Below are 25,941 nucleotides of genomic sequence, written 5' to 3'. Positions count from 1 at the left end.
TTCCATTACATTAATGAGAGGGAGATCTGTTCAAAATGTACACATTCAAACTGTTGATATTGTCACAATGTCAACAATCAAAAAGTCAATATGGTCATGAGGTCGACAAGGTCATAAATTCAGCCATTAAAATGGAGATCCCCCTGTTATAATGTTAACCAGCCCCAGACTGGTCAGCTTGTGGCAGGAATTCCTCGGAAAGTTGGGACCCGACCAAAATAATGTGGTTCTCCCTTCCGAGGAGCAACTAGCCTTGGCCAGAAAGCCATGGGCTTTTCTCCGTACCCCTGGGCTTTTGTTGTAGTGTCAATGATGTTAATAGTTTTCATAACAGGCAGCATGCAAGCCCCAGCGTGATGGTATCTGTAGAACCACAAGTACTAGCATGCTTCGACATTAGGGGTTTGCTGGTGCTTGTAGTTAACCTATAACAAAAACAAACCAAAACATAAATAAAAAAAATCAAGACAAGACACCCCCCCCCCCCGAATGTATATTTTAATTAAATAATCACTCCCTCACACAGCCCTCATTCACCACTATAATGTAAAATCCTTGTATTAGGAGCTATTTTGTCCACATAGCATCCACGGGTATTTGCAGAACAAAAAAACTGGTGAACTGTTCCCTTTCAGGGTTCCGTGCACTTGTGACCGGGTCATTACAAAGAAATTAATGTGAAAGCGCTTATTGGCTGAGAGCGCCTATCCCGCGCTTTCAGCTAATCAATACTTCCCTATGTATCTCTGTGGAGATTGTCCGGGAATGATCCTGTCATTCGCGATGCAGCTCTCCATAGAAACAATTTATTGGTTTATTATTTTGCAAAGACATGGGCCCTCATTCCGAGTTGTTCGCTCGCTAGCTGCTTTTAGCTGCCGTGCAAACGCTAAGCTACTGTCCTCTGGGAGTGTATCTTAGCTTTATATATTGGTAGATGCTCAATTAGCTTAGTGATATCATTCAGGTGCTCAAAAGGGAGGGGTATTTCTGAGCAAGAAAAAAAGTCATTTGGTTTCCCCCAGCACCCTGAATGATAACAGTAGCCAGATATAAATCCCACATAATAATAGAATTCAGAGATCTTCGTTAAACATATTTGCGCAAATGTGTGGTTAAGCCCCAAAGCCGCATCAAGGCGTCTCTGTATATTTGGGGTCCCTAGCGCTATATCTAGGTGCAGGGTGTGGCACCCCAAAACACCAGCATAAGCCAGAAAGCCCAGCGTAGCACACCAGTGAAAAAACTATAGTGTTAATAAATTAGTATTTAGGAAGCCGAAGCTATAGAGAAAGTGATACAAACATGAAATGTAATTAAAATCGAGAAAGTGTTAAAAAATTAATAAGTGAAAAGTGTTAATAGAATGTAAAGGTATGCCACACTAAAGCTATCCAGCTCAGCCAGTCCAGAGGCACCACACCTCACACCTCCATTACCCCAATCTGGGTCTAATACTAACCAGCAAGGAGCCACATGATAATGGCTCCTTGCTACAACATGTCTAAGCTAAGAGCTACCTACCTTGGAGCAACCCCATAATGCTCCATGTGGCATGCCAGGGCCTGCACCTCCTCCTAATGCAGGAACCTCTCTGCCTCTCACAACAGACATATATATTGGTAGATGCTCAATTAGCTTAGTGATATCATTCAGGTGCTCAAAAGGGAGGGGTATTTTTGAGCAAGAAAAAAAGGCATTTGGTTTCCCCCAGCACCCTGAATGATAACAGTAACCAGATATAAATCCCACATAATAATAGAATTCACTTATTCATTTTTTAACACTTTCTCTATTTTAATTACATTTCATGTTTGTATCACCCTCTCTATAGCTTCGGCTTCCTAAATACTAATTTATTAACACTATAGTTTTTTCACTGGTGTGCTACGCTGGGCTTTCTGGCTTATGCTGGTGTTTTGGGGTGCCACACCCTGCACCTAGATTTAGCGCTAGGGACCTCAAATATACAGAGACGCCTTGATGCGGCTTTGGGGCTTAACCACACATTTGCGCAAATATGTGTAACGAAGATCTCTAAATTCTATTATTATGTGGGATTTATATCTGGTTACTGTTATCATTCAGGGTGCTAGGGGAAACCAAGTGTATCTTAGCTTGGCAGAAGTGCAAACGAAAGGATCGCACAGCGGCTACAAAATAATTTTGTGCAGCTTCAGAGTAGCTCGAGACCTACTCCTAGCTTGCGATCACTTCAGTCTATTTAGTTCCTGTTTTGGCAACACAAACACGCCCTGCGTTCGACCAGCCACGCCTACGTTTCCCCAGCCTCGCCTGCGTTTTTATCTGGCACGCCTGCGTTTTTCCGCTCACTCCCTGAAAACGGTCAGTTGACACCCAGAAACACCATTTACTGTCAATCACTCTGCGGTCAGCAGTGTGACTGAAAAGCTTCGCTAGACCTTGTGTGAAACTACATAGTTCGTTGTAAGAGTACGTTGCGTATGCACATTGCGCCGCATATCCATGCGCAGAACTGCCGTTTTTTTACATGATCGTTGCGCTGCGAACAAAAGCAGCTAGCGATCAACTCGGAATGACCACCATGGATGCTACATAGACTAAGAAGTCCAGCACCAAGGAATTAGTGTGTTAAAGTGGTGAACGAGAGCTGTTTGGGGGGGTAGTCATTACTTAATAAACATATACAACGTTCAGTGTATCTTGTGTCTTGAGTATTAAGTTGCCAGGAAAAGATTGCAGCACTGTGGTGAGGATGAACACAGGTTGAGCAATAAGTAAGTCTGACAAATATGACAATACTTAAAAAGCTAGTTATGAAGCATGTACAGATTAGATGGTTTTTACCATATTCAAATGGGTTCTTGCACCTGGGTTTCACTAGCAGTTCATGCCTATATGGGCAGAATTCAATTGTTGTGGGCGTCTAATAATCCTGTATAAATGGGACTATTTAGAAGCCCAGACAATTGTCACAATTCATCCCGACCCGGGCCCTGATAAAAGCCTTGGTAGAGCAGGTTCACCGGCGCCTGGAGATGGTTTGGCTAAGGGCCAGCAGGTAGAAACACCACACAGCGACAAAGGGGCTGATTCGGGAATTATCCGGGTTGAAGGTGCAGTGGAAACGGGCTCTGACCCAAGTTGAAACAGTTTTCTGAAACCTGGGTCTGACCTGGGAATTAGGCATTAAAATAGGAGGATAAGTTAGAAATGGCAGCTATTAGAGAATGATGCTTTATGTACGCACAAAGAGGGTTTATTAGAGTTGCGCAAAGATGAACCTTGCAGAAAGGTTTTCAGTGTTAGAGAATGTTTGTAAGTAACTCTCAATGTCTAACATGTTGTATGTAAGCCAGTAAATCTACCATACTATCCCACCATCTAGCATGCATCCTATGATAGTTTGACCATATTGAGATTACATCTTACTTCACTGGGATTGCTTACATTTATGTGAGTGAATGTTTGTACCTATTACATAAACTGATTGATTTTTTGTTTTTTGTTTTTAGGTATGCCTGTATATATTTGCCTCTGTGGTTTTCTCCCCAATATGCAAAGCGTTCATTTTGCCATTGGGTTCATTAAAGACAGAGATTGTGGTTTTATGAATCAGAATTGGTGCATGCTAGAGAATAGTTGTTCCCAGTGGGCTGAAGTGCCAATGTGAATATAGTGCAGGTTATTTAATAAAATTGCTTAAAGCTGAAACCATAGCAAGGAATCAGCAGTTACATTTTATTAGTGAGTTCTGTTTTCCATTCAGTGAAGAACAATTAGATACAGTGTTGCTGATGAGCCTATGTTTTGTATTGACGCTGAATAAAATATTAATACAAATGTTCTTAATTTCTTATAACATCTGCAAGTGGTACAGGATCTAAAAGCAGCAATGTTTACACACCACTCCCCTCCACAATTATGCTGCTTCACTTTACGCTGCAACCACAGTGCTTTTGTGAAGCAACTTGTTTTGCATTTTTGCAGAGTCCTAATTGTATATGTATTATATTTTAATGTATGCATATTAAGAGAGCAGAAGAAAACCCACACATCTAGTGTTTTATACATAGTTTCCACACAACAGATGTTTAGTTATTGCACTGTCAGCATTAAAAAAGAGCAAAAACTGTTAATCATAGCTAGGGTGTACTTCAGTGGAATTAATATCTTTTGAGTATATACTGTTTCTTTGTAATACCCTTTTCACGCACAACTCCTAGGCCAGAGACTGCTTAATGAACACTGCTCAACCCGTGTTGCACATATATTCATACCACGTTATGTATCGGTGGGAATGGTACGTCCCAGATTTTGTGACCTAGGTCCATTTTCCTGGTCATGACACGAAATATAATTGATTATGTTCATCTTTGGCTGACAAATAACCAGGTGTTTACAGGAATTTGCATTCCCTTTTTTTTTTTTTTTTAATATATTTAAAGTTAGACCACGTCTAGATGCAATTCTCCAACAGTGAGGAGCCAGCAACTTCATAAATTTCAAAAAAGAGAGAAAGGAATCAACTTCCTACCACCAGCACTCTTTCCCTTGCCACAAAAAGAAATATGATTTTTCTTATTAATTACAACATGAAAATTTTATTGATAAACATTGTAAACTCGAAGAAGAAATTCAAAACCCATATGTGATGTGCTTACTTAATATCACATATGATGTATTATATGTCCCCCTGAGGTATGGGGTCATGCAAAGTGAATTATAAAAGTTGATTAGAAATAGAATAATGTGTAGAAAACAAAGAAAAATAACAATGTGATTTAAAAGAAAATGCTTGTGCGCTGTCTTTATTCTGTATAGTTTTACCTGTGATATTTCAGAATTATTATTCTGCCTTTGAGTAGCAACTATATTGTTTCTAGTGGTGGCAACAAATGTAACAATGTTATATCTGATATTTCTGGATTCCTATATCAGTAGTTAGAAATGTTACATGTGTTGCTTTCCTGTAGCACGATGGAGATGTTTCTAACAACATTACAATATTTTGTATGTTCCTGGCATTTTTGTGTAGGATAATTCAATATATACCTGATTTTCAAAGTACTAGATAATTCCAGCTATTAATTCAGTTATTAAATATGGTGGAAAATAACAGCTTTATTTAAAAAGTATAAATAATGCCTGGAACTGTGCAAACATATATGCCTGTTTTCCTTATAAATAAAGCAGAATAAATTCCTGCTGTGTTAATTTGTTCTCCTGTATACAGTGACTTCTACTGCATGTTCCTATATAAAAGCCATGCTCATATAATGGTAGGTGACATGGGTGTGTATTCAGGTACCTCTTTCTGATTTTATTGTTTACATTAAGACTTTAATATTTGTTAACCAATGTTTTATTCATAAATACAGTGGGGCAAAAAAGTATTTGGACAGCCACCAATTGTGCAAGTTGACCCACTTAAAAAGATGAGAGGTCTGTAATTTCCATCATAAGTACACTTCAACTGTGAGAGACAGAATCTGAAAATAAAAACCAGGAAATCACATTGTATGATTTTTAAACAATTTACTTGTATAGTCTTGTGGAAAATAAATATTTGGACACCTACCAAGCAGCAAGATTTCTGTCTCTCACAGATCTGTTACTTATTCTTTAAGAAGCTCTTCTATCCTCCACTCGTTACCTGTATTAATGGCACCTGTTTGAACTGGTTATCTGTATAAAAGACACCTGTCCACACCCTCAAACAGTCAGACTGCTACCTCTCCACCATGGCCAAGACCAGAGAGCTGTCTAAGGACACCAGGGACAATATTGTAGAGTTGCACAAGGCTGGGATGAGCTACTCGACAATAGGCAAGCAGCTTGGTGAGAAGAGATCAACTGTTGGCGCAATTATAAAAAAAAAAATGGAAGAAATACAAGATCACGGACAATCTCCCTCGACCTGGGGCTCCATGCAAGATCTCACCTCGTGGGTTATAAATGATCTTGAGAACGGTGAGGAATCAGCCCAGAACTACATGGGGGGGACCTGGTCAATGACCTCGAGAGCTGGGACCACAGTCACAAAGGTTACCATTAGTAACACACTACGTCGTCATGGATTGAAATCCAGCACATGTCCAGGCCCATCTAAAGTTTGCCAGTGACCATCTGGATGATCCAGAGTAGGATTGGGAGAATGTAATGTGGTCAGATGAGAGCAAACTAGAACTTTTTGGTATAAACTCCACTCGCCGTGTTTGGAGGGAGAAGAATGATGAATGGCATCCCAAGAACACCATACCCAATGTGAAGCATGTGGGTGGAAACATCATGCTTTGGGGCTGCTTTTCTGCAAAGGGGACAGGACGACTGATCTGTATTAATGAGAGGATGAATGGGGCCATGTATCGTGAGATTTTGGGCAAAAATTTCCTTCCCTCAGTAAGAGCATTGAAGATGGAATGTGGCTAGGTCTTCCAGCATGACAATGGCCCCAAACACACCGCCCGGGCAACTAAGGAGTTGCTCCGTAAGAAGCATTTCAAGGTCCTGGAGTGGCCTAGCCAGTCTCCAGACCTTAACCCAATAGAAAATCTGTGGAGGGAGTTGAAAGTCCGTGTTGCCCAGCGACAGCCCCAAAACATGACAGATCTAGAGAAGACCTGCATGGAAGAGTGGGCCAAAATACCTGCTACAGTGTGTGCAAACCTGGTCAAGAACTACAGGTTATATTACAAAGTATTGAGTTCAACTTTTTGATTGTCCAAATATTTATTTTCCGCAAGAATATACAAATTGTTTAAAAATCATACAATGTGATTTCCTATTTTTTTTTTTTTTTCCCCCAGATTCTGTCTCACAGTCGAAGTGTACCTATGATGGAAATTAAAGACCACACTCAACTTTTTAAGTGGGTCAACTTGTACAATCGGTGGCTGTCCAAATACTTTTTTGCCCCACTGTAGCTGTATTGCTAGCAGGTCCATATAGCTGTATTGCTAAATTTTGGATAGGTGATACACCTAACTGCGCTCCAACACCTGAATGTTACATGCTTCAGAATTATTTGTTAAATGTTCTGATGAGAATGGTATCCCTGTATAACCTAAATGATAATGACTAATTGATTGGCTTAGTATTTTTAGTATTTATATTAATATGCCAGTGATGGTGAACACACAAATATTTGTCCGTACAGTCTTAGTGTCAATTCGGTGTAATGGGTACATGTGATTTTATCCTCTGCTGTTTAAAACCCAAGTGAAAATGACAATGCCTTTTCTGGTTTAGGAACTGAAAAGTCTTATATTCCTGTAGCCGGTGGTTCTGTGATTTCTTTATAGAAATGGTTATCCTTTTTCCTTTTAGGGATTTGTTTGCAAGGTCTCTGTGGGTGCTAACCTACGCAGAGAATGGCATCCCATATCTCTGTAGTGTGTTAGATGGTAGCAGGAGTTAATGCGCCTACCGTTGCGGTCCTGTGTCTGTGAGAGGTCCGGGTCAGCGTCATGATCCTGCAGGGGCTCCGGACTGACTCTCCTCCAGGGGTCGTGCCTGCTACCTCGGTTCGTTCTGGTACGGACTTCCCCGGGAGCCTGCTACGTCTGCTGGGCTGGTCGTTGTCTAGGGAGGGAATGCTCTGCCGCGTGGCTCTAAAGAACCCACAACAGGGCACGCCACCTCACTACAGAAACTCACCTGGTGTTTCCCTCTTGCTGCCAGTCCGTCTGTCTCGCTTCTCGATGCTGATACGCTGCTGAGCGCCCGGCACCGGGGCTTCGGAGTTGTTCTGACGTCTTCTGCTGGCCACTTCTATCTGGTGTGTGTCTCTGGGTTATCCTCCAAAGCGTTTCAGCCTGTTTGGCCTTCCTCTGGGAGTCCGTGATTATACTTCTCCTTATCTGTGGATATAACCAAACCAGCCACATGATTAAGATCACAATTAGGTCTTACTGGTGGTATTTAGTTATACAGTAGTGTTCACGCTAGGCTGTTTTAGGAGGGCCCCGCCACCTGCCCGATTTTTTTTATTTTTATTTTTTAAGGCAAAATCCGCCCTGCTAGAACAGCCGCCCGCTTCCTGCCCTCCCAGCGTGTAAAGATGCCGTGCGCAATATGCCCCCGGAGTCCGGCGCCCTGCCCTATTTCATTCCTAGAAGGAACACTAACACAGGTTGAGTATCCCATATCCAAATATTCCGAAATACGGAATTTTTTGATTAAGAGTGAGATTGTGAAACCTTTGTTTTCTGATGACTCAATGTTCACAAACTTTGTTTAATACACAGTTATTAAAAATATTGTAATAAATTACCTTCAGGCTGTGTGTATAAGGTGTATATGAAACATAAATGCATTCTGTGCTTAGACTCTGGTCCCATCACCATGATCTCTCATTTTGGTATGCAATTATTCCAAAATACAGAAAAATCCGATATCCAAAATACGTCTGGTCCCAAGCATTTTGGATAAGGGATACTCAACCTGTATATCATAATCCCCCTTTGCTTATTATTGTGATGATAAAGGGGGTTTATGATATATAACTGTAAATACCACCAGTAAGACATAATTGTGATCTTAATCATGTGGCTGGTTTGGTTATATGCATAAATAAGAAGTATAATAAGTTTATAAGCTGCCAGAACGTCTGTATTAATATGTGATTATCAGCGATATAATTATTCCACGTCTGTGATTATGTACCCATCTCCCTCTTTGACTATATGTATGAAAACATGCATTATTAATACCACAAGGAGAATCAACAACATAGGGATTCTAGTATTTATTGTTTAAACACCTTACATGGCTGTTAAGACTATCAGGTGCGGTCAGCAAATACTACATACTAAACTAATCAGCGGGCCGGGAGATGATGGGTGCCACAGATGCTGGTTATTAACGGCAATCAGAGAGCCGTTTACTGAACACCAACGGACGGGGATTCAAATCCCCAGTCTGATCTTTTGATTGGTCCAGCTCATTTTAGTCTCTTATGATTGACTCCATAGATGCTTCCTGAGGCGGGCACCGTGTACTATAGCCCTGACGAAGCTTAATAGAAGTGAAATGCGCATAGGCATCACTGTGCGCTGGCTGAGCGGTTAGAATAATGTATTAATGTGATGGTAATAATATAGCAAGTGAGATCAACACTGACAACATAATGTACTAACTATGAGTTTAAATCTCCATATGCAATGCCATGATTCCTATATAACCTATAATTAGAAGTCCTCTTGTAGAACAGTGATTGTATAAAGCTACTTTGTATCTATCCATTTATATGTGAAATTTTGACAAATGTGGGTGCCTGGGGCAGTACGGATGGTGTAATGGTTAGCATTACTGCCTCACAGCACTGAGGTCATGGGTTCGATTCCCACCATGGCCCTAACTGTGCAGAGTTTGTATATTCTCCCCGTACTTGTGTGGGTTTCCTCCTGAAACTCCGGTTTCCTCCCACAATCCAAAAATATACTGGTAGGTTAATTGGCTCCTAACGAAATTAACCCTAGCGTGAATGTGTTTGTGTGTACATGTGTTAGGGAATATAGATTGTAAGCTCCACTGGAGCAGGGACTGATGTGAATGGGCAAAATATTCTCTAAAGTGCTATGGAATATGTGTGCGCTATATAAATAACTGGTAATAAAAATAGTTCTCTGACCAAATGAGAGGAAATTGAGGTACCATATGGATTTGCTAGCAATACAGCTATTCATGAATAAAACATTGGTGAACAAATATTAAAGTCTTAATGTAAACAATAAATCAGAAAGAGGTACCTGAATACACACCCATGTCACCTACCATTATATGAGCATGGCTTTTATATAGGAACACGCAGTAGAAGTCACTGGATACAGGAGAACGAATTAACACAGCAGGAATTTATTCTGCTTTATTTATAAGGAAAAGAGGCATATATGTTTGCACAGTTCCAGGCATCATTTATACTTCTTTTTAAATCTGCTGTGTTCCACCATATTTAATAACTGAATTATCCAGTACTTTGAAATCGGGTATATATTGAATTATCCTACACAAAGATGCCAGGAAGATAAAGAATATTGTAATGTTGTTAGAAAGCTCTCCATCGTGCTATAGGAAAGTAGTGTTCACTCTAGATCCGGGCAGGGCGCCGGACCTAGAGGGGCACAATCGTGCGCACGCGGCAAAAAGGGGGGGCGCCCATGCAAAATAGGGGGCGGGGTCATTGCGGGTAATAAAAGGGGACGTGGGCGGCTGGCGGCGTCACTATTGGGGGTGTGGGTGGCACCTACGGAGGTGCTGGGCTTCCCCCAAGCGCCCTCTCAGCGTGAATGGATGCTTTGCGCATGCGCGCTGCATCTTTACACGCTGTGAGGGCAGGAAGCGGGCGGCTGTTTTAGCAGGGCGCCGCAGAAAGGGCAGGGCGGGTTTTGCCCTTAAAAAATCGGGTGCGGCGCCCTGCTAAAACTGCCTAGCTTGAACACTGGGAAAGCAACAAATGTAACATCTCTAACTACTGAAATAGGAATCCAGAAATATCGGATATAACCTTGTTTCTAGTGGTGGCAACAAATGTAAAAATCTAGTAACTAGTTACTACTCAAAAGCAGAACAATAATTCTGAAACATCACAGGCACAATTATACAGAATAAAGACAGCGCACAAGCATTTTATTTTCTCTGACGTCCTAGTGGATGCTGGGACTCCGTCAGGACCATGGGGAATAGCGGCTCCGCAGGAGACAGGGCACAAAATTTAAAAGTTTGACCACTAGGTGGTGTGTACTGGCTCCTCCCCCTATGACCCTCCTCCAAGCCTCAGTTAGGTTTTTGTGCCCGTCCGAGCAGGGTGCAATCTAGGTGGCTCTCCTAAAGAGCTGCTTAGAAAAAGTTTGTTAGGTTTTTTATTTTCAGTGAGTCCTGCTGGCAACAGGCTCACTGCAACGAGGGACTTAGGGGAGAAGAAGTGAACTCACCTGCGTGCAGGATGGATTTGCTTCTTAGGCTACTGGACACTAGCTCCAGAGGGACGATCACAGGTACAGCCTGGATGGGTCACCGGAGCCGCGCCGCCGACCCCCTTGCAGATGCCGAATAGAGAAGAGGTCCAGAAACCGGCGGCAGAAGACGTCTCAGTCTTCATGAGGTAGCGCACAGCACTGCAGCTGTGCGCCATTGCTCTCCGCACACTTCACACCAGCGGTCACTGAGGGTGCAGGGTGCTGGGGGGGGCGCCCTGGGCAGCAATGTAATATACCTATTCTGGCTAAAATATATCACATATAGCCCCTGGGGCTATATGGATGTATTTAACCCCTGCCAGGTTCCAAAAAAACCGGGAGAAGAAGCCCACCGAAAAGGGGGCGGGGCCTATTCTCCTCAGCACACAGCGCCATTTTCCTGCCCAGCTCCGCTGCGAGGAAGGCTCCCAGGACTCTCCCCTGCACTGCACTACAGAAACAGGGTAAAAACAGAGAGGGGGGGCACTTATTGGCGATATTTATAATATTTGAGCTGCTTTAAAGGGAACACACTTATTAAGGTTGTCCCTATATATATTTATAGCGCTTGGGTGTGTGCTGGCAAACTCTCCCTCTGTCTCCCCAAAGGGCTAGTGGGGTCCTGTCTTCTATCAGAGCATTCCCTGTGTGTCTGCTGTGTGTCGGTACGTGTGTGTCGACATGTATGAGGACGATGTTGGCGTGGAGGCGGAGCAATTGCCTGTAATGGTGATGTCACCCCCTAGGGAGTCGACACCAGAATGGATGGCTTTGTTTATGGAATTACGGGATAGTGTCAGCACGCTACAAAAGTCGGTTGACGACATGAGACAGCCGGCAAACCAGTTAGTACCTGTCCAGGCGTCTCAGACACCGTCAGGGGCTGTAAAACGCCCTTTACCTCAGTCGGTCGACACAGACACTGACACTGAATCCAGTGTCGACGGTGAAGAAACAAACGTATTTTCCAGTAGGGCCACACGTTATATGATCACGGCAATGAAGGAGGCTTTGCATATCTCTGATACTGCAAGTACCACAAAAAGGGGTATTATGTGGGGTGTGAAAAAACTACCGATAGTTTTTCCTGAATCAGAGGAACTGAATGAAGTGTGTGATGAAGCGTGGGTTACCCCAGATAGAAAACTGCTAATTTCAAAGAAGTTATTGACATTATACCCTTTCCCGCCAGAGGTTAGGGCGCGCTGGGAAACACCTCCTAGGGTGGATAAGGCGCTCACACGCTTATCAAAGCAAGTGGCGTTACCGTCTCCTGACACGGCCGCCCTCAAGGATCCAGCTGATAGGAGGCTGGAGAATACATTAAAAAGTATATACACACATACGGGTGTTATACTGAGACCAGCAATCGCCTCAGCCTGGATGTGCAGTGCTGGCGTGGCTTGGTCGGAGTCACTGTCTGAAAATATTGATACCCTGGATAGGGACAGTATTTTACTGACTATAGAGCAGTTAAAGGATGCATTTCTTTATATGCGAGATGCACAGAGAGATATTTGCACTCTGGCATCAAGAGTAAGTGCGATGTCCATATCTGCCAGAAGAAGTTTATGGACGCGCCAGTGGTCAGGTGATGCGGATTCCAAACGACATATGGAAGTATTGCCGTATAAGGGGGAGGAATTATTTGGGGTCGGTCTATCGGATCTGGTGGCCACGGCAACGGCCGGAAAATCCACCTTTTTACCCCAGGTCACCTCCCAGCAGAAAAAGCCGCAGGCTTTTCAGCCACAGTCCTTTCGTTCCTATAAGAACAAACGAGCAAAAGGACATTCCTATTTGCCCCGAGGCAAAGGAAAGAGTAAGAGACTGCAACAAGCAGCTCCTTCCCAGGAGCAGAAGCCCTCCCCGGCTTCTACAAAGGCGTCAGCATGACGCTGGGACCTTACAAGCAGACTCAGGGGCGGTGGGGGGTCGCCTCAAACATTTCAGCGCACAGTGGGCTCACTCGCAGGTGGACCCCTGGATCCTGCAGGTAGTATCTCAGGGTTACAGGTTGGAATTCGAGAAGTCCCCTCCTCGCCGTTTCCTAAAGTCTGCTTTGCCAACGTCTCCCTCCGACAGGGCGACGGTATTGGAGGCCATTCACAAGCTGTATTCTCAGCAGGTGATAGTCAAGGTACCCCTCCTACAACAGGGACAGGGGTATTACTCCACGCTATTTGTGGTACCGAAGCCGGACGGCTCGGTAAGACCGATTCTAAATCTAAAATCTCTGAACCTGTACATACAAAAATTCAAGTTCAAGATGGAGTCACTCAGAGCAGTGATAGCGAATCTGGAAGAAGGGGATTTTATGGTGTCCTTGGACATCAAGGATGCTTACCTTCATGTTCCAATTTGTCCTTCACACCAAGGGTACCTCAGGTTCGTGGTCCAAAACTGTCATTATCAGTTTCAGACGCTGCCGTTTGGATTGTCCACGGCACCCCGGGTCTTTACCAAGGTAATGGCCGAAATGATGATCCTTCTTCGAAGAGAAGGCGTCTTAATTATCCCTTACTTGGACGATCTCCTGATAAGGGCAAGATCCAGAGAACAGCTGGAGGTCGGAGTAGCACTAACCCAAGTAGTGCTCCAACAACACGGGTGGATTCTGAATTTTCCAAAATCCCAACTGATCCCGACGACACGTCTGTTGTTCCTAGGGATGATTCTGGACACTGTTCAGAAAAAGGTATTTCTTCCGGAGGAGAAAGCCAGGGAGTTATCCGATCTAGTCAGGAACCTCCTAAAACCAGGAAAAGTATCTGTGCATCAATGCACAAGAGTCCTGGGAAAAATGGTAGCTTCTTACGAAGCGATTCCATTCGGCAGATTCCATGCACGAACTTTTCAGTGGGATCTGCTGGACAAATGGTCCGGATCGCATCCGCAGATGCATCAGCGGATAAAATTGTCCACAAGGACAAGAGTGTCTCTGCTATGGTGGTTGCAGAGTGCTCATCTGTTAGAGGGCCGCAGATTCGGCATACAGAACTGGGTCCTAGTGACCACGGATGCCAGCCTGAGAGGCTGGGGAGCGGTCACACAGGGAAGAAACTTCCTGGGCGTGTGGTCAAGCCTGGAGACGTCTCTTCACATAAATATACTGGAGCTAAGAGCAATCTACAATGCTCTAAGCCTGGCAAAACCTCTGCTTCAGGGTCAGCCGGTGTTGATTCAGTCGGACAACATCACGGCAGTCGCCCACGTAAACAGACAGGGCGGCACAAGAAGCAGGAGGGCAATGGCAGAAGCTGCAAGGATTCTCCGCTGGGCAGAAAATCATGTGTTAGCACTGTCAGCTGTGTTCATCCCGGGAGTGGACAACTGGGAAGCAGACTTCCTCAGCAGACACGATCTGCACCCGGGAGAGTGGGGACTTCATCCAGAAGTCTTCCACATGATTGTGGTCCATTGGGAAAGACCAATGGTGGACATGATGGCGTCCCGCCTCAACAAAAAACTGGACAGGTATTGCGCCAGGTCAAGAGACCCTCAGGCAATAGCTGTAGACGCTCTGGTAACACCATGGGTGTACCAGTCAGTGTATGTGTTTCCTCCTCTGCCTCTCATACCAAAAGTACTGAGAATTATACGGCAAAGGGGAGTAAGAACGATACTCGTGCCTCCGGATTGGCCAAGAAGAACTTGGTACCCGGAACTTCAGGAGATGCTCACGGAAGATCCGTGGCCTCTACCTCTAAGACGGGACCTGCTTCAGCAGGGACCGTGTCTATTCCAAGACTTACCGCGGCTGCGTTTGACGGCATGGCGGTTGAACGCCGAATCCTAAGGGAAAAGGGCATTCCGGAAGAGGTCATCCCTACCCTGGTAAAAGCCAGGAAGGAGGTGACTGCACAACATTATCACCGCATTTGGAGAAAATATGTTGCGTGGTGTGAGGCCAGGAAGGCCCCGACGGAGGAATTTCAACTGGGTCGATTCCTACATTTCCTGCAAACAGGATTGTCTATGGGCCTCAAATTAGGGTCCATTAAGGTTCAAATTTCGGCCCTGTCGATTTTCTTCCAGAAAGAATTGGCTTCAGTTCCTGAAGTCCAGACTTTTGTAAAAGGAGTACTACATATACAGCCCCCGGTTGTGCCCCCAGTGGCACCGTGGGACCTTAATGTAGTTTTGGATTTTCTCAAATCCCATTGGTTTGAGCCACTCAAATCGGTGGATTTGAAATATCTTACATGGAAAGTAACCATGCTACTGGCCCTGGCTTCAGCCAGGAGAGTGTCAGAATTGGCGGCTTTATCGTATAAAAGCCCATATCTGATTTTCCATTCGGACAGGGCAGAACTGCGGACGCGTCCTCACTTTCTGCCTAAGGTGGTTTTAGCGTTTCACCTGAACCAGCCTATTGTGGTGCCTGCGGCTACTAGCGATTTGGAGGATTCCAAGTTGCTGGACGTTGTCAGAGCATTGAAAATATATATTTCAAGGACGGCTGGAGTTAGAAAATCTGACTCGCTGTTTATACTGTATGCACCCAACAAGCTGGGTGCTCCTGCTTCTAAGCAGACGATTGCTCGTTGGATTTGTAGCACAATTCAACTTGCACATTCTGTGGCAGGCCTGCCACAGCCTAAATCTGTCAAGGCCCATTCCACAAGGAAGGTGGGCTCATCTTGGGCGGCTGCCCGAGGGGTCTCGGCATTACAACTCTGCCGAGCAGCTACGTGGTCAGGGGAGAACACGTTTGTAAAATTCTACAAATTTGATACCCTGGCTAAGGAGGACCTGGAGTTCTCTCATTCGGTGCTGCAGAGTCATCCGCACTCTCCCGCCCGTTTGGGAGCTTTGGTATAATCCCCATGGTCCTGACGGAGTCCCCAGCATCCACTAGGACGTCAGAGAAAATAAGATTTTACTTACCGATAAATCTATTTCTCGTAGTCCGTAGTGGATGCTGGGCGCCCATCCCAAGTGCGGATTGTCTGCAATACTTGTACATAGTTATTGTTACAAAAAAATCGGGTTGTTATTGTTGTGAGCCGTCTGTTCAGAGGCTCCTACGTTTGTCATACTGTTAACTGGGTTCAGATCACAAGTTGTACGGTGTGATTGGTGTGGCTGGTATGAGTCTTACCCGGGATTCAAAATCCTTCCTTATTGTGTACGCTCGTCCGGGCACAGTATCCTAACTGAGGCTTGGAGGAGGGTCATAGGGGGAGGAGCCAGTACACACCACCCAGTGGTCAAACTTTTAAATTGTGTGCCCTGTCTCCTGCGGAGCCGCTATTCCCCATGGTCCTGACGGAGTCCCAGCATCCACTACGGACTACGAGAAATAGATTTATCGTTAAGTAAAATCTTATTTTAAATCACGTTTTTATTTTTACACCTATTTTTTTTTTTTTCTTTGTTTTCTACACGTTATTCTATTTCTATCCGCTTTTATACTTCACTTTGCATGACCCCATACCTCAGGGGGACATATAATACATTATATGTGATAATATTAAATAAACACATCACATATGGGTATTGAATTTCTTCTTAGATTTTCCAAGGTTTATCAATAAAGAATTCATGTTGTAATTAATAAGAAATCATATTTATTTTTGTGGAAAGGGAAAGAGTGCTGCTGGTAGGAAGTTGATTCCTTTCTTTTTTTTGAAATTCTTTTATGTACACTGAATCAACAAGCAGCACCATCTACATGTGTGTCATGCTAAAACATTCTTTTGTTGCTAACATAAAACATCACGTGATATATATTCCCTATAGATTACTCAGTATTAAATATTCTGGTGCGGGAGTATTTCTATTTTCAAACTTCATAAATTTGAATTTTGCAGTATGAGTATTTTGGTGTGTGGTCAAATCTGTAATGACCAGTATAAAATGATTGTAAATGTCAATTATCACACATGCAGTGTTAGCTTAGTGTTTCTATCCCTCCCTTCCCCCCAGGATTTGTGCAGGGCAAGGTGCTGAGATGCCAAGCAGTGAATGTACTTGCGCTCGAAAATGGGTCTCGTCTGGCTGGGATTGTGTGTGCTCCTTTTAATGTGACACATATGGCATCTAATCGCAAATCAGCGGCAGGCTGTTTTAGCAGGGCGCCGCTGAAGGGGCAGGGTACATTTTTTTTCATTTAAATATCAGGTAGGGCATGGCGCCCTGCTAAAACAGCTAAGCGTGAAGACTGCAAAAGTTAGCTTATCCAGCGGGGTTGGCTGGTTTTAACCTGTGTGTGTTATTTTTTTTTATTATTATAACTATTATTATAACTTTCGGTTTCCAAGCCCTAAATGTTATTTTGAGGAATTCCTAAAGGGGAATTACAAGATTAAAGCTAACAAAACCCATTTTCCTTATGTGGGGCATATATGGTAATTTTGTCCCACTAATGCCATCTATTAAGGCTTTTTATCCTATCAGTCTGATAACTGGGGGGAGCCATATGCCAAGAAGCAATTAAGGTTAAACTTCATAATAGCATATAACTATATTTAGAGCCCTCCCACTTGTCACAGTTTTTGAAACATTTGCCAGTCTAAGTTTATTGCTGCTAAGCAGGTGCATACGGTACAAGTAGGTAAATTTGGGAAGTAGTTCATGTTAAAAGTAGGTATTTGAACTGGTCTAAAATATATTTCCCCATATAGTTTGTGTAATCTGCTAACTTTTGTCTCCCAGGATATTTGAGAGATGACTAGAAAGGTGTACAGTACCTAATAAAGTCACCACAAAGGGGTGAATTCAATTGTTTGTGCCAGCAGATAGCACCCAACGGAGCTATTCAATTGTATCTCCGTTTTGGTGTGAGTGGCTTCTGGCTACAGCATTTCTGCAACCCCAACACCCAATTGTTATTTAAATTATTGATAATTTGCAATATGATATAAGATAGGAAGTAAAAACCCATCAGAACCCCACATGCAGCTTACATCTACCTACAGCCCAAGACCACACATGTAAAAGTTAAAATTTTGTGCTTTGGCCAACAGTATGTCGTTATTAGTTCCATGTGTATGTCCATAGGAACACCGATGCAATTTAAAGTTTTTGCAACCTTATTTATTGGAAAGATGATATGGTTTTCATTTACGTAGTGCCATCATAGTAGTCAGGTCTCTAAAATCTGGAATTTGTTTTGATTTGTGCTTACTGCCTGATATCCCTACCACATGCGCAGAAACAAAAATGCACCAGGGCCAGTACAGTGAGAAGGGATGTGGTCATGTGACCGACGCCGGGATCCCGAACGATCAAAATGGCCGCATTCGGAATTCCTATCCACAGGCTTTATTCCCGCTTGTTGGTGTCCATGACACCCATAGACTGGGGAAAGAACCTGCGGCGAGTGCGAGTCCCAAAGTGGACCACCAATCCAGGGGAGCCACGGATTGGTGGTCCCGGACCAAAATTGATTCTTTATGGTCAAAGTGATGGGCAAAACCATTGCTGGTGGATTTCAAGCATAACACGTGGACAATTAGAACCACAACTATGACCACCACCACATAACTGAACCTAAGGATGACAGGTAGGGACAAATATCTTAATTTAATATATGTATATGTGTATATATATATATATATATATATATATATATATATATATATATATATATATATTATAGCAGAGACCCAGGCGCTTCAGTACAGGTGTATAATGTTAAATTGTTGTGAGTGACACTCCTTAGCTCTTTTAAGAGTAGCTGCTCATAATACAGAATTAGTGTAAGGTATACACACAAACACAAAAATAAGTAGTGGAGAAAATAAGCGCTTGGGAGTGCAACAGCAAGTTTAAAAGGGAAATAGTCAGGTGGGTATGATTAAAACCAAGAACACTTCTCTGGTTTTACAAGAATTTCCAACGATTGTTGATCATTTGGGATTCACATGTAAAGAAAAACATAACAAAACATAGTGTGTACCGTTCTCACAAAAAATGTCATTTAGCAATAGAGGGCAATGAATTAGGGAACGTGCTTATTCCCAATTGTACATATTTGATAGCCCAGACATTTTATATGTAAACAAAATAACAATTTAATATAAAAGACATACAAATGGCTACACTAAACACGTACAAGATAAAAGAGTATTTCGAGGCTTATCTGTCCATCTAAATGGGACTCAACAGCAGGCTGTCCCGATACATATAAAATAGCCAGAATACATGCGTACAGGATTTAAAAAGTTCAATCGCTTAACTGTCCATTAGAGGATTTCAGCAGCAAAACAGTCCCAACGCGTTTCGTCCGTTCAAAAGCCTGGACTTCTTCAAGAGGATATAGATATATATATATATATATATATATATAATATGGCAAACAACAGTGTGCTGAGATAGCTCCGCCCCTTTTCCGCGGACTATTCTCCCGCTTTTTCCTATATTCTGGCAGGGGTATTTTCCACATATATAGTCTCTGGGGCTATATATTGTGGTATTTTTGCTAGCCAAGGTGTTATTATTGCTTCTCAGGGCGCCCCCCCCCCCAGCGCCCTGCACCCTCAGTGACCGGAGTGTGAAGTGAAGTGTGTGTGAGGAGCAATGGCGCACAGCTGCAGTGCTGTGCGCTACCTTGGTGAAGACTGATGTCTTCTGCCGCCGATTTTCCGGACCTCTTCTTGCTTCTGGCTCTGTAAGGGGGACGGCGGCGCGGCTCCGGGACCGAACACCAAGGACTGGGCCTGCGGTCGATCCCTCTGGAGCTAATGGTGTCCAGTAGCCTAAGAAGCCCAAGCTGGCTGCAAGCAGGCAGGTTCGCTTCTTCTCCCCTTAGTCCCTCGCTGCAGTGAGCCTGTTGCCAGCAGGTCTCACTGAAAATAAAAAACCTAATTTCTATACTTTCTCTCTAAAGGCTCAGGAGAGCCCCTAGTGTGCATCCAACCTCGGCCGGGCACAAAATCTAACTGAGGCTTGGAGGAGGGTCATAGTGGGAGGAGCCAGTGCACACCAGGTAGTCATAATTCTTTCTAGAGTGCCCAGCCTCCTTCGGAGTCCGCTATTCCCCATGGTCCTTACGGAGTTCCCAGCATCCACTAGGACGTCAGAGAAATTATATATAATATATATATATATATATATATATATATATATATATATATATATATATATATATATATATATATATATATATATATATATATATAGTAGCACTTAATCCCATGCATTCAGCAGGATATTAAGAAAAATCTGGAGTGCCTCTATCAATTTTCTATATCTACAATGCTTTGACATTAGAGTGGACACCCCAGTCGTTGTTTGTTTCAGAGGATGAGAGTGCGGCCTATCTTGGATGGAGATATATATATATATATATATATATATATATATATATATATATATATATATATATATATATATATATATATATATATATATATATATTTTGATTGCTTGTTATACAGTTACTGTGATTTGCCTCCTGAGGAAGGCCCGTTGTGGGCCGAAAGCGCTTGAGGATACTATCGCATGTACCAAGCGGACTATGTAACGTATATCAAAATAAATTTGATTTTCCTTTGCATATTAAGAAAAATCTGGAGAGTGCCTCTCTCAAATAAATATATATATATATATATATATATATATATATGAGCGAGAAAAATATATAAATAAATATATATATATGTATATATATATATATATATATATATATATATATATATATATATATATATATATATATATGAGCGAGAAAAATATATAAATAAATATATATATATGTATATATATATATATATATATATATATATATATATATGTGTATATATATATATATATATATATATATATATATATATATATATATATATATATATATATATATATATGTAACGTCCTAGTGGATGCTGGGGACTCCGAAAGGACCATGGGGAATTGCGGCTCCGCAGGGGACTGGGCACAAAGTAAAAGCTTTAGGACTAGCTGGTGTGCACTGGCTCCTCCCCCTATGACCCTCCTCCAAGCCTCAGTTAGATTTTGTGCCCGAACGAGAAGGGTGCAATCTAGGTGGCTCTCCTGAGCTGCTTAGAGTAAAAGTTTAAATAGGTTTTTTATTTTCAGTGAGACCTGCTGGCAACAGGCTCACTGCATCGAGGGACTTAGGGGAGAGAAACGAACTCACCTGCGTGCAGAGTGGATTGGGTTTCTTAGGCTACTGGACATTAGCTCCAGAGGGACGATCACAGGCCCAGCCATGGATGGGTCCCGGAGCCGCGCCGCCGGCCCCCTTACAGATGCTGAAGCAAGAAGAGGTCCATAAATCGGCGGCAGAAGACTTTCCTGTCTTCATAAGGTAGCGCACAGCACTGCAGCTGTGCGCCATTGCTCTCAGCACACTTCACACTCCGGTCACTGAGGGTGCAGGACGCTGGGGGGGGGGCGTCCTGGGAAGCAATGAATTTACCTTAGTTGGCGAAAAATACATCACATATAGCTCCTGGGCTATATGGATGTATTTAACCCCTGCCAGTTTTCCAGTAAAAAGCGGGAGAAGAGCCCGCCGTGAAGGGGGCGGGGCCTATCTCCTCAGCACACAGCGCCATTTTTCCCACACAGCTCCGCTGGTAGGAAGGCTCCCAGAATCTCCCCTGCATCCTGCAACTACAGAAACAGGGTAAAAAAGAGAGGGGGGCACTTATTTGGCAAAATAACAGATATAAGCAGCTATAAGGGATAGACACTTATTGTAAGGTTGTCCCTATACATATATAGCGCTCTGGTGTGTGCTGGCAAACTCTCCCTCTGTCTCCCCAAAGGGCTAAGTGGGTCCTGTCCTCTATCAGAGCATTCCCTGTGTGTGTGCTGGGTGTCGGTACGTGTGTGTTGACATGTATGAGGAGGAAAATGATGTGGAGGCGGAGCAGAGTGTCTGTAACAGTGATGTCACCCCCTAGGGGATCGACACCTGAGTGGATGTACTGTTGAAAATTACGTGACAGTGTCAGCTCTATATAAAAAAAACAGTGGTTGACATGAGACAGCCGGCTACTCAGCTTGTGCCTGTCCAGACGTCTCATAGGCCGTCAGGCAGATGGCAGATACAGACGCCGACACGGATACTGACTCCTGTGTCGACGGTGAAGAGACAACCGTGATTTCCAGTAGGGCCACACGTTACATGATTGAGACAATGGAAAATGTTTTATACATTTCTGATAATACGAGTACCACCAAAAAAGGGGTATTATGTTCGGTGAGGGAAAAACTACCTGTAGTTTTCCTGAATCTGAGAAATAAAATGTGTGATGATGCGTGGGTTTCCCCCCGATAACAATTAATAATTTCTTAAAAAGTATTGGCTGCATACCCTTTCCCGCCAGAGGTTAGGATGCATTGGGAAACACCCCCTAGGGGGGATAAGGCGCTCACACGCTTGTAAGAACAAGGGCTCTACCCTCTCATGAGATGGCCGCCCTTAAGGATCCTGCTGATAGAAAGCAGGAGGGTATCCAAAAAAAGGTATTTACACACATACTGGTGTTATACTGCGACCAGCTATCGCCTCAGCCTGGAGGTGCAGTGCTGGGTTGGCATGGTCGGATTCCCTGACTGGAAATATTGATATCCTAGATAAGGATAGTATATTATTGCCTATAGAGCATTTAAAAGATGCATTTCTATATATGCATGATGCACAGCGGAATAATTGCCGACTGGCATCAAGTATAAGTGCGTTGTCCAATTCTACCAGTAAAATGGTCAGGTGATGCGGATTCCAAACGTCATTTGGAAGTATTGCCTTTGAAAGGGGACATTTGGGGTCGGTCTTTTAGACCTGGTGGCCACGGCAACAGCTGGGAAATCCACGTTTGTACCCCAGGTCGCCTCTCAAAATAAGACGCCGTATTATCAGGCGCAGTCCTTTGTTGGCAAGCGGACAAAAGGTTCCTCTTTTCTGCTCGTGACAGAGGGAGAGGAAAAAGGCTGCAGAGATCAGCCAGTTCCCAGGAACAGAAACCCTTTCCAGCCTCTGCCAAGCCCTCAGTATGACGCTAGGGCTTTACAAGCTCAGGCACGGTGGGGGCCCGTTCTCAATGAATTTCAGTGCGCAGTGGGCTCACTCGCAAGTAGACCCCTGGATCCTTCAGGTAATATCTCAGGGGTACATATTGGAATTCGAGACGTCTCCCCCTCGCCGTTTCCAAAAGTCGACTTTACCGACGTCTCCCTCGGACAGGGAGGCAGTTTTGGAAGCCATTCACAAGCTGTATTCCCAGCAGGTAATAATCAAGGTACCCCTCCTGCAACAGGGAACGGGGTATTATTCCACACTATTGTGGTCCTGAAGCCAGACGGCTCGGTGAGACCGGATCTAAAATCTTTGAACACTTACATACAGAGGTTCAAATTCAAGATTGAGTCACTCAGAGCAGTGATTGCGAACCTGGAAGAAGGGGACTACATGATGTCTCGGGACATCAAGGATGCTTACCTTCATGTCAAAATTTACCCTTCTCACCAAGGGTACCTCAGGTTTATGGTACAGAACTGTCACTATCAGTTCAGACGCTGCCGTAGGGATGGTCCACGGCACCCCGGGTCTTTACCAAGGTAATGGCCGAAATGATGATGTTCCTTCGAAGGAAGGGAATTTTAGTTATCCCTTACTTGGACGATTCCCTGATAAGGGTAAGATCCAGGGAACAGTTGGAGGTCGGTGTAGCACTATCTCAGATAGTGTTGCGGCAGCACGATTGGATTCTCAATATTCCAAAATCGCAGCTGGTTCCGTCGACGTGTCTTCTGTTCCTAGGGATGATCCTGGACACAGTCCAGAAAAAGGTGTTTCTCCCGGAGGAGAAAGCCAGGGAGTTATCCGAGCTAGTCAGGAACCTCCTCAAACCGAGCCAAGTCTCAGTGCATCAATGCACAAGGGTTCTGGGTAAAATGGGGGCTTCCTACGAAGCAATCCCATTTGGCAGATTCCACGCAAGAACTTTCCAGTGGGACCTGCTGGACAAATGGTCCTGGTCGCATCTTCAGATGCATCAGCGGATAACCCTGTCACCAAGGACAAGGGTGTCCCTCCTGTGGTGGTTGCAGAGTGCTCATCTTCTAGAGGGCCGCAGATTCGGCATTCAGGACTGGGTACTGGTAACCACGGATGCCAGCCTGCGAGGCTGGGGAGCAGTCACACAGGGAAGGAATATCCAGGACTTATGGTCAAGCCTGGAGACATCACTTCACATAAATATCCTGAAGCTAAGGGACATTTACAATGCTCTAAGCTTAGCAAGACCTTTTGCTTCAAGGACAGCCGGTGTTGATCCAGTCGGACAACATCACGGCAGTCACCCACGTAAACAGACAGGGTGGCACAAGAAGCAGAAGGGCAATGACAGAAGCTGCAAGGATTCTTCGCTGGGCGGAAAATCATGGGATAGCACTGTCAGCAGTATTCATTCCGGGAGTGGACAACTGGGAAGCAGACTTCCTCAGCACGACCTCCACCCGGGGAGAGTGGGGACTTCACCCAGAAGTCTTCCACAGGATTATAAACCGTTGGGAAAAACTCGACAGGTATTGCGCCAGGTCCAGGGACCCTCAGGCAATAGCTGTAGACGCTCTGGTAACACCGTGGGTGTACCAGTCAGGGTATGTGTTTCCTCCTCTGCCTCTCATACCCAAGGTACTGAGATTGATAAGATGGTGAGGAGTAAGCACTATATTCGTGGCTCCGGATTGGCCAAGAAGGACTTGGTAACCGGAACTTCAAGAGATGCTCACGGAGGATCCGTGGCCTCTACCTCTAAGAAGGGACCTGCTCCAGCAAGGACCCTGTCTGTTCCAAGACTTACCGCGGCTGCGTTTGACGGCATGGCGGTTGAACGCCGGATCCTGAAGGAAAAAGGGCATTCCGGATGAAGTCATCCCTATCCTGATCAAAGCCAGGAAGGATGTAACCGCAAAAACATTATCACCGCAATTGGCGAAAATATGTTGCGTGGTGCGAGGCCAGTATGGCCCGACGGTGGAAATTCGACTGGGTCGATTCCTACATTTCCTGCAAACAGGAGTGTCTATGGGCCTGAAATTGGGGTCCATTAAGGTTCAAATTTCGGCCCTGTCAATTTTCTTCCAAAAAGAACTAGCTTCAGTCCCTGAAGTTCAGACGTTTGTAAAAGGGGTACTGCATATACAGCCTCCTTTTGTGCCTCCAGTGGCACTTGGGATCTCAATGTAGTTTTTTTTTTTTGGATTCCAAAAGTCACATTGGTTTGAACCACTTAAATCTGTGGAGTTAAAATATCTCACATGGAAAGTGGTCATGCTGTTGGCCCTGGCCTGGGCCAGGCGCGTGTCAGAATTGGCGGCTTTATCCTGTAAAAGCCCTTATCTGATTTTCCATTTGGACAGGGCGGAATTGAGGACTCGTCCTCAATTTCTCCCTAAGGTGTTTTCAGCATTTCACTTAAACCAACCTATTGTGGTGCCTGCGGCTACTAGGGACTTGGAGGATTCCAAGTTGCTGGACGTAGTCAGGGCCTTGAAAATATATGTTTCCAGGACGGCTGGAGTCAGAAAATCTGACTCGCTGTTTATCCTGTATGCACCCAACAAGCTGGGTGCTCCTGCTTCTAAGCAGACGATTGCTCGTTGGATTTGCAGTACAATTCAGCTTGCACATTCTGTGGCAGGCCTGCCACAGCCAAAATCTGTAAAAGCCCATTCCACACGGAAAGTGGGCTCATCTTGGGCGGCTGCCCGAGGGGTCTCGGCTTTACAACTTTGCCGAGCAGCTACTTGGTCAGGGGCAAACACGTTTGCTAAATTCTACAAATTTGATACCCTGGCTGAGGAGGACCTGGAGTTCTCTCATTCGGTGCTGCAGAGTCATCCGCACTCTCCCGCCCGTTTGGGAGCTTTGGTATAATCCCCATGGTCCTTTCGGAGTCCCCAGCATCCACTAGGACGTTAGAGAAAATAAGAATTTACTTACCGATAATTCTATTTCTCATAGTCCGTAGTGGATGCTGGGCGCCCATCCCAAGTGCGGATTGTCTGCATTACTTGTACA

General features: G+C 44.2%; 1 protein-coding gene across 5 annotated transcripts in view; it reads left to right on the top strand.

Moving 5' to 3' along the window:
* Window positions 1–25,941, top strand: part of WAPL (WAPL cohesin release factor) — a 250,583-nt gene that overhangs the window by 5,788 nt on the left and 218,854 nt on the right. The gene's annotated exons all lie outside the window — the stretch shown is intronic.

The sequence above is a fragment of the Pseudophryne corroboree genome, chromosome 3 (genome assembly GCF_028390025.1).
Source record: "Pseudophryne corroboree isolate aPseCor3 chromosome 3, aPseCor3.hap2, whole genome shotgun sequence".
Lineage (NCBI taxonomy): Eukaryota > Metazoa > Chordata > Amphibia > Anura > Myobatrachidae > Pseudophryne > Pseudophryne corroboree.
This window is presented reverse-complemented; position numbering and strand designations above follow the sequence as displayed.